The 14054-nt window shown below is 40.0% G+C and overlaps 2 long non-coding RNA genes across 3 annotated transcripts in view; one reads left to right on the top strand and one right to left on the bottom strand.

The window, feature by feature from the left end:
* LOC135438104 (uncharacterized) overlaps positions 1–8961 on the bottom strand; it is a 31233-nt gene extending 22272 nt beyond the window's left edge. Inside the window, exons 1-2 of the long non-coding RNA XR_010437844.1 lie at positions 8839–8961; positions 8621–8736 (exon numbers count right to left, since the gene is read on the bottom strand). This is a non-coding gene — a long non-coding RNA (uncharacterized LOC135438104). The remainder of the gene's footprint in view (positions 1–8620; positions 8737–8838) is intronic.
* The window catches only part of LOC135438103 (uncharacterized), a 36341-nt gene extending 23100 nt beyond the window's left edge, over positions 1–13241 (top strand). For both annotated transcript variants that reach the window (XR_010437843.1, XR_010437842.1), the window contains exon 4: positions 11998–13241. This is a non-coding gene — a long non-coding RNA (uncharacterized LOC135438103). The remainder of the gene's footprint in view (positions 1–11997) is intronic.
* Positions 13242–14054: the final 813 nt, after the last annotated feature.

Raw genomic sequence — 14054 nt, 5'->3', positions numbered from 1 at the left:
GAAACAAAAAAAACGTAAAACAATAAAAAGCATTTTATAGTTTTCATGCACGAAGTCCACGAAATGAAAAATTCAACAATTTAAACTGACATTTAAATTGATAGTTCAAGAGATGCACACGACAGATATCAGAGAGAAGAAAAAAAAAACGGCGAGAGAGAAAACAGAGAAGTACATATGATGCTATAGAGGCGTGGCAGATGGGGCAAACACACACACGCACACAGATAGCCAGACACATATGCTCTGCATGCTGCAATGGGTGACGTACTACAACTTGTTGTTGTTCTTGTTATTGTTATTGTTGTAGTTGCGGCTGCTGCGGCTTTTGGCGGCTGATGATGTTGCTGATGTATGCTAAGGTCTTGTTGTTGCCAGCCCAATAGCATTCACAACCATTAAAATATTTCAACTAAAGTTGCAGTTGCTGTCGGAAATAATCGGAAGACAAAAAGGATGTGCGTAGATGTCCTACATTGTTATTTCATTTGGCAGGCTGAGATAGAGAGTGAGAGAGAGGGTAAAGAGCGAGATACACTACGCGAGAGCTTCTAGAGATATTAAAATCATATTCTGAACTTAAGGCCTTAGCCTAAAAATGGCAGAGTCTATAAATCGGAAGACGAAAAGGATGTGCGAAGTTGTTCAACACTTATTCAACTTTGCACTCTGCGATAGAGATGGAGTGAGATAGAAAAAGAGAGAGAGAGAGATAGAGAGAAATACACTACGTGAAAGCTTATAGAGATATTAAAACCATATTATTCTGAACCTTAAAATGGCAGTCTATATATCGGAAATAATCAGAAGACAGAAAGGATGTGCGATGATGTGCGACTTTGCATGCTGAGATAGAGATAAAGATAGAGATAGAGAGAATAGAGAGGGAGAGAGCGCTGGAGACGAGGTACAGATATAGAGACAGCGAGAGAACTAGAGATATACTTCACCTCTCAGTTAAAATCATATTATTCTAAATGAAATCCATATAATCCTTTCTGTTTGATGCATTCATATACAACTGACATTTGTATAAATAGACTGTCCAAAACTGAATTGATAATTGAAAGTTTCTGAAAGCTTCAAGCGAGATTAATTGTATTTAAAATTATTAAGTAGTTTTCCATACAGATTTCAGGTTTTAAGCTCCGTCGCTATTATGTAACGTTCTATTGATTCATAGTCCAAACCTCAAAATGGCAAAGAGTCTATAAATCAATGTTGGCTGGCAACCACATTGGTCACACACACACACACACACATACAAATATACATTTATGCATAGATATGTGTATTTATAAAGCGTGTTACCAAACATATTATCTAACACATTGCGCACATATATTTCTTAAATAAACATTGCATTTCCACACTGGCATTTTCATGCATAAAACAAAACGCGAATGCGAAATAAATATATTGCAAGGTAGAGAGAGAGAAATAACGAACGACCACTCAGTGGGCAATATGCGGCCACATAAGTTCGTGTATCTATGGCTGTATCTCGCTAGCCGTATCTGTATCTGTATGTGGTATAAGCCGTGTGGCAGCAAGTATCTATATCTGCTGACAGGCTGGCAAAGCCAAGCTCAACATTGTTGTCAACAGTTTGCCGCCTTTGTCTCGTGTGCGTGTGCGCTATCAGCCAAGTTGCAGATGCAGAGATATCGGCTACTTCATGGCGCATAGTTCGGTCTCTCCACTAATCTTATAATTAGCATTCTTGGCAGATAACAACAAATGCAACTGCAGCAACAACAACAACAACAGCAACAACAACAACATGCTGCCCGCTTGGACTACAAATAACAAACACTTTGCAATTACGAGTACAACCGAATGGCTTGAGCTGGGGGCAAGTCGCGTCGAATCGACTCGAGTGGAGTCGCCTCTTAATCGGATTGCATGATAACTGCACATTAATTAAAAAAATCAACTAATACTTTTATGAAACGAAACAGTGCTAATTGAATTATTGCCGCCAGGCACTCGCTTCGTTTGCTTTCATTTCGTTTCGTTTCGTTTTCATTTCGTTTTGTTTTCTTGTGTTACAATCAGCTTGTTTAATTGGCACTTCTCTTTCACTCTCCCACTCAACCACTCTCTCTCTCTCCCTCTCTCTCTCTATATCTCGCTCTGTCTCTCTCGCGATCCGCACCGAAATTTAGAATGTACCGACTGGGAATTCCGCACCCGCAGCGACATATTGCTTACGCTTCCAGGAAGACATAAAAATGCCAGAGACTCGAGAGACTGAGAAAGTGAAACAGAACTTAGGATATACCCGCCTTCTAACGGTAACCAGCTAAAGCTTGCTCAAACCGGACCCCAGACCCAGCCGAAGTTAAATTTTACTTTTTTGGGGCAATCCATAAACCAGCAAAACAGCACGAAAACAATAGCAACAACAACAACAACAACAACAACAGCAACAGCAAAAACAACTGTCAAGCTCGGTTTTCAATTGCAACAGCGACGCTCGCATGTTCTTTTTTTCGGGATGTAATCCGAGAGCTGCCACAACAACGACAACAACAACAATTTAAAGAGGTAGCCAGATAACCCAACCATTGTCGTTGTAGTTGTTTCGGGCTTGGTCTGGGTCTGGGTCTGGGGCTGCGGGCTTAGTCACTTGGTTCTTTGCTCGCTACTTGGCCTGGTGCTCCTTTCATGGCTCGGCATATTAGTTTTCAAGTTTTACATTCACATTGTTCATTATGATGAGCCACCGAACACGAAAGAACAAAACAACAACGAGAAGCAACAACAACAACAGCAACAACAGCAACAACCGCAACAACAACAACTGCAATCGGCTGCAAAAGACGAGCCCAAAAATTGACAATGGACGTTGACGCTCAAGTATCTGCAAGTGCACGCAATGTACTTCGTTTTGTATCTTTTATATGCATGCAACGCGCTGTGGACAACACAAGAGCAGCCCAGGGCAAGGGCTAACACAGGCAACAGGGAACGGATCGGATAGGGCGGAGAGGGGCGCTGCTGACTTGAGGGCGGGTTTGAATTAGGGCGGTGTAGACATTTCAACAGCATGTCGCTTCATTTAAGTTTTTTGCATCAATGCACTCGTGACAATTTGTCATCAAAAAAACACAAAACAAGAAAAGAAATGCTATGTGTAGCCCCATATATTAAATTAATAAAAGACGTCGCTCAGTTGGCATACAATGTGTGGGTGGGTGGCACACAAATAAGAAAATAAATTATATGCGTGGAATTGCAGGTTCAGTTGAGCTAACTAACTAACTATATCCATCTATCTATAGACACAAAGTGAATCACTATGAAAAAGAAAAAATACTCTAAGCAAAAGCTCTTAAGTTGCAGCTAAAAACTTGGGAGATTAGTAATACAAAACCTTTTGCATCAACAAAATATGTATTTATAATTTCCATATAATTTTGACAGACCAGCAGGAACCACTTCAAAAATATTTATGGCCCAAATATGCAGAATCTCTGAGGCATTCATTTTTTATTATCTTCCGCAACCATTGAGTAGCTTAATGAAAGCTAAATTGCATGAATATAAAAAACCCATGTTTGGTATTAACCGGGCGACGGCCCCTCGCTGCGAGCTTGGTACAAGATTTCGAATTGAACCAAAAATGAAAGAAAATTATATATATCTATATATAAAGACAATAACAATAGCGCCAAGAAACAGCTAAATGTCAGCAGTGCCCACTTAAACTTAAACTTATGCATATTTATATAATTCATTTTTAAATACATATTTAAATTCACACAAACGGCAGACGGCGGACGGCAGACGCAGAGACAGCTCCCAAAACATACTATATTAAATATCAAGATTTTATGATGCATAATGCGAGCAGGAAGGCATGAGGGAGCCATGAGGCAGGCAAGAGGCAGGCAAGAGGCAGGCAAGAGGGAGGCATGAGGTAGGCAGCCAGCAGAGAGAAGGTGGATTTTTATTACCAATAATTTTTAAATTTGTTGCGACGAGTGCAAGCAGGCAACTCGTTATAAATATAACCACAGCTCGAAATATCTATATACATATATATAAATACACATATATGTATTGCACATACATATAAATATTGGTATATTTATAGGGTATACTCGTGTGTGCGCTGCGTGTGCAAGTGAATTGATTGTAAAGCCGCCCGAACGTCCGACGCGATTATTTACGGTTTATTTTCAACGCATCAGAAATAAATATGCGAGTAAAAAAACACACACACAGCATGAATTTCTTTTTGTTTTAAGTTGTTTTTTTTTTTAACAAAAATATTGCATACTAATTTTAATACGTAACACGCGGGCTTTGAAGGCGCATCAATCCAAAAATAGCCGCAAAGTGAAAAGATACAAAAAAAAAAAGAGAAAAAGAAAGCCAACACGAATGCAATCATTGTGGGAAATTGAGAACGGGCAGCGGCGAGTGGGCAGAGCGGTGCGTAGCATATGCGAGAGCGGGATGGGTGGACGGATGATGGGACTCCGGTGGGGCTGGGTTGCATGGCAAAAGTGTCAAGCGACGACGTAGCGTGTGTATTTTTGAATTTTTGGCAGGTGGAAGCCACGACAAGTGCCACAAGTCGGCAGCGGGAACAGCCCCAACTGCATTCATATTTCAATATTTTGTTGCTCGTTTCGTTTATTTGTTGCTTTTTCGTTGTCTATTAATAGACGGCGAGAAGCGGGTCGCGCGGACGTTGCAAATGGGCAGCATGCACGGAAAACACTGAAAATTAATTTCCACATAATTTTTACGAGCCAATTACTCATCGACACTCTTCGAAGTGTATATCCTAGGGCAGTGGATGCTACAATATCAGGTACATAAAATATTATGTATTATTTTATCTTTTTAATGCGTTTTGTTTGATTCACTCGGCATAAATGCATAAAAAGTCAAAGAATAGCGAATAAAAAACGTGTTACTGTTTCGATTCGCGGTTCGATAAAAAACATTACCTTTGGGTTCGGCTCATGGTTCGAGCCAAAGCTTAGCCCTTGGAATCTGGTTTGTCATAATCATGTGCCCAGGTTTCGATTCGAGCTTTGCCTCTTCAGCTTTTTTCATTTGCCATTCACAATAAGAAATGAAATATCTTTAAGCAAACATCTATCTTTGCTGTTCACGGATATGCGTTGTTCTATATGCAGAGTATACAGACCCAAGATATCGATGCTTTTGGACTAAGTTTCCGAACTTTACTTTAGTTTCAAACAAAATAAATAGTATTTACAAACATTTTCGTAAATTACGTAAAGTTTCCGCGAAAATTTGATCAAATAAGATCTAAAATATTAGGCACTTACTTCGTAGTATGGCAGCTAATTAACTAGATTCTCTTAGCACGTAATACCCCAGTAAATAATCGCGCACAACTGTTCTCTTTCCTTGTGTGTCATCCATATGCATATTGGATAGGATGGGGGAGGGGCAGGGGGTATTCATAGGGTATTCATATGCCCATTACTGACTACATAATTACGCAGACACGCCCCACAAAATATTCAAAAGAATAATATGCCATAAACTGCATACACTATTATCATGTGACGTGCACTGTTGGAAATATGTTGTAATTATTTGGAAATGCTTTCTAGCGATAATTGCGGGTGCCACTTTTCTCTATACATATTTATTATTATTATTCATTTTTTTTCTCGAGCTCAGTTGAGTTCCACATTTTTCTTTTTTTTTTCAGGTTCGTTTGTTCTTCAGCTGGTGTTTTTGTCAAATTATACAACATTTATCATCAATTATCGGAGTGTTGTTGTTGCCGTTGTTGTTGTTGCCGTTGTTGTTGTTGCCTGGCTGAGAAATGTTTGTACTATGCTATGTGACGCACGCGAGACTAGCTTGGTGTGTTTTGTGTGGCGACATCGTGTCATGAAATTGAATAAGCAAATGACGTGCTGAATGCCAGTTGAAACAATTCTCTATTTCTACTTTTTTTTTATCTTTAACGTGCTTGCCGTGTGTGGCATTCACCTCAGTCGGGAAACCGCAAAACGCAGTTTAAATGGGAATCGCTCTCCATACATGAATGTATGCACATATATATACATATATATATGTATGTGTAGCTGTTACAATTGTTCATGACATTTCATGCCAAAATGTGGAAAATTGTCAATTGTGGCAAAAACAAAAAACAACTATCAAACAGCCCTTATTGCAGGGCAATCGCAACTAGCTAGTACTCGAGCACGAGTCTATATAGATAGACATATAGATAGAGTATGGATGGGCCAGATATATGCATGTAGCTCTTTGTGTGTGCGGCGCACATGCTAAACGAATGTTGACAAACAATTATTATTTTATTATTATTTGTTTGTCTGGCTGTGGCCCTGCCCTACACAGCCCCTGGCCCATTCTTCTGCCACTTTCCGAGCGCCCTAATATAGACGCTTCTCTCTGTCTGTCTGTCTGTCTGTCTGACTGTCTGTCTGTTGGACTGTCTGTCATTTTGCATGACTTTCCTGCATGGCTCCACAATTGAACGTCAGTTGTCGTCAGGTCGTCTGCCTGCCTCATGCGCTCTCTCTCTCTCTCTCTGTGTCTCACTGTCTTTCTTTCTCTCTCTCTCCCTCTCCCTCCCTCTCTCTCTCTCTCTCTGAACTGAGCTCTACTATCTGGTTTTGTTTGTTTATTTGTCTAACTGCTTTTGTAATATGATTCGTTGTTATATTTGTACTGTTGATTATATTTTATTATTGTTTGTATTTTTGTTTGAACAAATTTTCACATGCAATATGAACCTTTCCCGCTCTCTCTCTCTCTCTCATTCTCTCTCTCTCTCTCTCTGCTCATAAACGAGCCTTGCACATTTCAATATCTAAAATTAGCTTATATCAACAACATTTGAGTAACCAGAACCAAATGAAAAAAAAAGATAGTAAATACAAATAAACAAACTTTTGACAGTTGGAAATCAACACATGAAAACCGCCACATTTTATTTTGTTGCTGTTGTTCTTGTTATTGTTGTTGGTTCTAATGTTGTTATTGTTGCTGTTGCCTTGCCGGACTAATTGTGGGCACAATTTTAATGAAATTTTCAACTGTCTGTTGTCAGTTGTGCCGGAATGAGAGTCATTTGTTGTTGACATCGCCAGTTGACGGACTGTCAGACAGCCTGGCGCATAAGTTAGACGAGACGTGGCTTAGTTATAGGCAAAAAATTGAAGGAGGAACTTTTTTAGCATACCTGCCGCATAGCCCAGTGGCAGCAATGCCCCCACATGTTGCTGAGTGCAACATGTTGCTAGTGTACGCTGCCTTTTACATAGTTGAGATCATCTATCAATTTAACAACTTTCAGAGAACATAATACGCATGAGCATAATCTCACAAATTGATTCTATGGACTGCCACACAGTTTTCCAGCTGAGGCGTATCTAATAACTTAATTCGTTTCGTGGAAACGCATAACATATCATCTAAGCATTTTCTTCACATTGCCAGTTGCTTGAGATAGACAAACTTTGGGCGTATCTAAACACAAAAATCTAAAGCTTAATGGCTCATTAAAAAAAAAAAACCCAAGAGAATACAGATAGCAAGTGGGGCACACACAACAGAAGAGAACGCACACACGGATGCGCTCAGTCAGTCAGTATCTGTGTTTTGATTACAAATTTATTGTTGGTAATATGTATGTTAAAATGAAAATGAAAATTCTTTATATCTCGCGACTCGACTGAGACTCAACTCTAGGCTGCTAATTATGCATGCCACATATGCAGCGGCAGCGAGCCAAGCGGTGGCAGATACTCGAGCCCCCCTTTAGCAGCAACAGGCTGTCAGTGGGCTTATGCAATGCGAAAAAATAATAAATAAATATAAGAAGGAAAAAATACAAAATAGAAAGGAATTATAATAATAATGATGCATTCGACTAAATAATGAAAAATAGTAACAACAACAGCACGCAGTCGGCCTACGAAATGAGCGGCAACATTCGCATCGTGTGAATTTCAATTAAGCCAGCAGCGAGTGCAACTGCCGCAGTTGCAGTTGCAGTTGGCTGCAGTAGCTGCAGTGGCTGCTGGAACAGTTAGATGCACTGGAAGTCATGAGTTTACTGCTAATTAAATGCAGCATATGCTGCTAATTAAATTTATGTGCCAGTCGCACAGCTCTGATTATCAAAAATTATTTATGCAAAATCTGACAGGAAATAGCTGCAAGCAACCGACAGGCAACGTGGCAATGTGGCAACTGGCGATGCATGGCTGATAAAGATAAAGCCGCAGCCAACAAAAGCCGCGGCGAGTGGCAACACTCTAGCTACCAACAAATATCCAACTTTGGTTAATTTAATTGTACATAGCTTTTGGTTGCATATTTAATTATGTTGCCACTAACTAGTGCCTGAGCTTGCTGACAGTTGATTACAATTATTGCTGTTGTTGTTGCTGAGAGCTGCATATTAAAGTTGTGGCTTATAATCAACCAGTTGCCCACTTGGCATGACTGTATTTGTGTAGCGTGTTTATTGGCATAAGCACAGTTTAGATAATATCTATATTTAGTTATTAGCTAAATATGGTCTTGTATAGACTATGTTTTGTATACATTTATATATTATTATTTCCATGCTCGTGCTTACCCTTTTTGCTCATCGCATCCAAAAGCGTTTTCTTTCTTCTTCTTGAACACAGTTAACACTTTACAATGTCTTTAAACACACAACATGTGCATAATATTCTTCAATTTTTACCTTTTCTGAAAAGATATCGGAAACATTATATTTATTTTTATTTAACTCTATAAATATGTAGAATACATTCAAAGTAACAACTTTTTCAACTTTTTACAAATGCTTACCCACAATTACAGCAACAAAATGAAAAACTGTTGCACAAGCGCTCAACTATTAACAAAATCCAATCTTTTCAGTGAATATCGCACTTGCAAGCTAGTTGAAAATATAAGCTTTAGTTATGTTTTATTTCCATGCGGGCATATCAATTGCTCGTCAATTGATTTTTCTGAATGCATTGCATGCACATTTTAGCTGCAATGCGTTTTATTTTATGAATGACAAATCCCACACAAATAGTCGGATGTGTGCACACGTATGTGTGGCAAACGCTTTGCATAATAGAACAAAACCAAAAAAAAATAAATGGAAAAAGCTAAAATTGCAAATAAAGAAACTCACTTAAGCGTAGATATAAATGTATCTATAAGTTTATATAGTGCCAAGGCGACAAGCAGGCAGCCCTCAAAAAGTGACTCAGCAGGCAAGGCGCGGGCGAGGGGGCCAAATTCCACTGCTGATGTCTTTATATATATATGTGTATATATACACTGGTCAACGTGTGTGTGTGTGTGTTTAATTCATTAAATTAAAATTAATGTTTATTTACGCGCAATTTTACAGCGTGCCTGAAATGTGGCGTTGCTGCTGCTGGCCAAAAGTATTGCCAACCGAGCATAAATTAAAATATATTACAAGCAAACAACAACAGCAACAATTGCAGTGCAGAGAAACTTCAGTCCAAAAGTTGTTGTTGCCATTTAAAATTAGCAACTGCAACTGCCAACTGCAGCAGCAGCAACGGCGGCAGCAACAACATTATTATTATTATTAGCAACATAACAACAACGTTTGTTGTTGTTGCTGTAGCTGGCACATAGTATGTACATTCGCAGCGTTTCCTTTGGCTAAGTGCGTATGTGAGTGTGTGTTGTATCTGTGTGTTGTTATTGTGAGCTTATCTGAACATTGAAAATCTTGAATTTGCTTTTCACTTCACTTTTAGCTGGCTGCTGTTGCTGCTGCTGTTGCTGCTGCCTTTTGCCTTTTTTGCGTAATTTAATTAGTATTCTGCGGCCAGAAATCCGATATTGTTTATGGCTCGGCTTTAGCACTGACGTTGATTGACAGCAAATAGTATAATTTTAGTATCTATATAAAGTATGGTTTTGTGTCTATGCATCTGCGTCTTCTGCATAAGCTTTTTGAATAGCTGCAGCATGTATGATCCAATCCCTCACACCCCCCTTCGTAGCCATAACAAACACACTGCGCCATGCTGCTGCATGTTGATGACAGTTTAATAAAAGCGAGCGCATTTAACGACTGCTGAGTGATTGTCCAGCCTAATGGAGCTCAAATATTTGTTTAAGCTACATGCATTTTGTCGCAGCTGCAACAAGCAGCAATTTTCAACTGGTTTCCCACTCCACATGTGTGTGTGTGCGAGTGTGTGTGTGTGTGTAAGTGGCCTATTTAATCAGTGGGAAAACATGAGCTCACAATTAGATAGCGATCTACAATAAAATCAATTTTGGATCACACATTGGTCTCAGCTCTGTCAACAGTATTTTTTATTTCACTTTTTGTTTCTGTCCAATTCAATGGACTAGAAATAGTTAGCTTAAAATCAAAAACACAGAGGCTTAGTTCGCAGAAGGGGTTGAAAACGTGACTGGCCTTAAAGTGTGTGTCTTCCAGCTCGTGCGTTAGTCACGTTTCCTGTTTTTCATTTCTTCTCAATTTTATCGCACTCGTGAGTCAGCTTCACGCACTCACTCGGCTGGCTTCACTATGACCCCTCTTCTACGCCCTTGTGCTGGACTGCAGCTAACTAAATACGTTTCTAGCACTATAATTAAATGATTGTTGGCCAGCGATAGGAAATTAAAAACGTTTTAACAGCGATACACGCTGATAAGACCTCGACCAAGCCAAACACAAAGCCCCAAAACAAAATTCAAATAAAAAAAAAAAAAAGAAAAACACAGACAGAAAAAATAAAAACAACAACAACGGCCAACGTGTAACAAGCCCGACAACAAAACTAAATACATGTTTGACGATTAGTACCATTATGTACTTTTATTTCTATTTCTATGAGCTGCATGTGTGTGCGTGCGTGCGTGTGTGTGTGTGTGTGTGTGTGTGTGTGTGTGTGTGTGTGTGTTTGTCATTAGAAATGCCAATTGGACGTAATACGTCAAATGTTTAGTGAAATTATTTTTAATGAAATGTTGTGTCATTAGAAGCGCAAACGGCACACACCAATACAGACACAGGCACAGCTACAACTACAGATACAGTTACAGTTACGGATACAGATACACGTACTCACAGATACACGTTCTACACTTCGAAGGGGCGCGTCTAGCTGAGCTCGCCACTGCCTGCCTTTGGGCTCTATCTCCCTGAATCTCGCCCTCTCTCCCTCTCCCTCGCCCTTTCTCTCTCTTGCTCTCTCTATGAGCATATGTTGGCTTTGTTAATTTAGCTAAGAGTCCATTAAATGTTTTAGTTCTTATTGCAGGGCTTCCACTAGTAATGTAATGCTTTAAAGGTGGCAGTAGCTTTCTCTCTCCCTCTCACTCTCTCTATCCCTCCCTCTCTCTCTCTCTCTCTCTCTGTATCACCTTATAAGCTGGCTCTGGGACCAGCAATAGCCGTAATTATTATGATGTGCGACATGCAGCGGGACAGCGCAAAAGGCGATTATCATTACAGGCAGAAAAAAAACGGGTAATAGCAACTGATATAAAAATAATGTTAATTGCACAAGTGAAAAAAGGTTTTTAGAGAAGATTACAAAATCAAACATAAATCTTTGACTGCCCACCACATGTTGGCACTTCTATGAATGCCTGGCTTTGGCATTTGGTCAGACATTGGCTGTAAAAGTCAAGCACTCAAAAAGAACTCAACACTTGTCTCGTTTTATTGCATTTAGCAGCGGTTAGTTACATTTTACAATCAAAGCCAATGTCCCACCCTGTCAGCCCCTGCAGCACAAAGTGAGTCAATTCAATGGGAAAGAGACGCTGACTGCGATTGTGAGTGTGCGTGTGTGTGTGTGTGTGTGTGTGAATGTGAGCCAGTCTCTGGTTGTGCCTGCTTTAAATGCCTCACTTTACTTAGGCAAACAGATTTTTATCATCGCTGCCGTCGCGTCGTTTTATGAGCATCATCAAAAACTAATAAAAACTCAATGCGTTCTTTATTTGCAGGCGACCGCAGGCAAAAGTTGAGGCACCAGCAACAACAACAACTACGACGACGACGACAACAGCAATAGCTGCAACAACAACTTGTACAGCAGCAACATGTTGCACTCGTGCACTCGCCCAAGCAATTTGCATACAAATGTTGCCGTGTGGCACTTGAAAATGCAATCGCTGTCACTAAAGGAAAACGGGCAGAGCCAGCCTGAGTCCCAACCAGAGGCTGCTCCAGGGCCCGGCAGCAGCAGCAACAGCAGCTGGCGAGGCTGCCGTTTCATAATTTGATATTAAACATGCGCCCCGTATGTAGAACTTGTAAATTTGCAAATTGCTGAAACGCATGACAGGCGCAGAACGAAGGCAGCTGCCTGATTCTTTTGCTGCCCTCCTCCCCTTCTCTATACCCCTGGCTGTCCTACTTCTTGCACCTTTCTCTCAGTCCGAATGCTGTGCCACACAGTTCAAAAGGCATTTTGCCCGCCAGCGCTGCGTGAATTTGCATTTACATGGCTCGACCCAAACCCAAGCCCAAACCCAAATTGAAAGCCGAACCCGCTTAGTGGCAGCAAGAAGTTAAATGCAGCCACGCCCCAGCCCGCGCACTGCCCACAAAACGTCGCTCAATTGACTTTCAATTGCAAAACAAACGCAACACAAAGCAGTCGAAAAACAAAGCAAAAAACCAAACCAGAACAAAAACCAGCTGAATTTATTTCAATTTTTTGTTTTCGTTTTCGTTTTTTGCCATTGACTGGGTTATGATATGTTGATTTCCAAGTGCGCATATAGTATATGATTGACATACTCATGTTGCCCGATCAATTGAACGCCTGCGAGTGGATGTGGAAGCTGCCAAGTGTTTATTTTGCAATTTTTTTTTGGTTTGAAAATTTCATTTCTTAAAGATTTGTTAATACAATATTTTTTGCTTATATTACACTTGGCAGCGTTATAAAACTTATGAATCTCAAGTGTGTTCACGCTTTCCTCAACGGAAGAGTGTCTCGAGATTTGGCTTAACAGCAAAAGGTAAACCCACAAGACGGGCTGAGAGTACTTGAAATATCCAGAGAATTTGTTTATAAGATCTTGCCAGAGAAAATATATAAATCTAACTAGTTTTCTCTGTCTCTCTCTCTCTCTCTAAATAGTTTTTCTCTGAACTTGTCAAATTGAGAATCTCAAGTGTGCTCACGGATTTACCTAAGAAACAAAAAAATAAACCTATAAGACTGGCTGATAGTATTTGAAATATCTGGAGAACTGTTTTATACGATTTTCCCAGAGAATAAAAGTATTAATCTAACTAGTTTTTTTCTACCTCTCTCTCTCTTTCTCTCTCTCTCCCTCTCTAATTAGTTTGTCGCCAGTTTTCTCTAGCTAGTTCTAATCTGCAAAATAAGTTTTTAGATTAGTTAGATTTGCCTTGTTTCTGATTTATATGAACTTAAGCGCAGTTGCCACCTCTGCCCACTTGTAATTAAGAGCGTCATGTTTAAGTATAAACGGATAAATTTGATAGTTGGAAGTCCTTTTCGGCTTGTGCCATCAGGCGGCAACACTTTGCTACTATTCAAGCAGAGCTCCAGTAATTTTTCCAACCTAAAAAGCACGCAATTAGCCATTAATCATTTTTATGAGACATTTCTGCAAAAGGAAACACAACACAAACAGACGAATATTTAATAGTCACGCAACATGGAAAAGGCACAGATCGCATTGAGGGGAAACCAAAACATGGCTAGAGAGCTAGAAAAGGATAGCGATTAGATTAAGGCAGCCGCTTCGCTCGCACAAGCACGTGAGTGCTGCTTGTGGAAAATGTCAATCTAATGGAAAACAATAATCAATAGGCCATACTGTAAGCAGCAGGAAAAGGACCCACAACCAACTGTCAGACAGTTGAGCAAGCAGAAAAAAACATACAGCACACAAAGTCGTCGAGGAAGTTGCGCCCAGGATAATAAGAGCCGTGTGTGCGTGTGTGGGCCATGTGTGTTACGCACCCCCACAGGCTACACAGTCATGTGTGTATATGTATGAATGTGCTTGTGTGTGCACTT

The sequence above is a fragment of the Drosophila montana genome, unplaced genomic scaffold (assembly GCF_035044405.1).
Source record: "Drosophila montana isolate Dmon_TW-CO22-7 unplaced genomic scaffold, ASM3504440v1 contig_3846_1, whole genome shotgun sequence".
NCBI lineage: Eukaryota > Metazoa > Arthropoda > Insecta > Diptera > Drosophilidae > Drosophila > Drosophila montana.
Note: the sequence above shows the minus strand (reverse complement) of the source record. Positions and strands in the feature narration are given on the sequence as shown.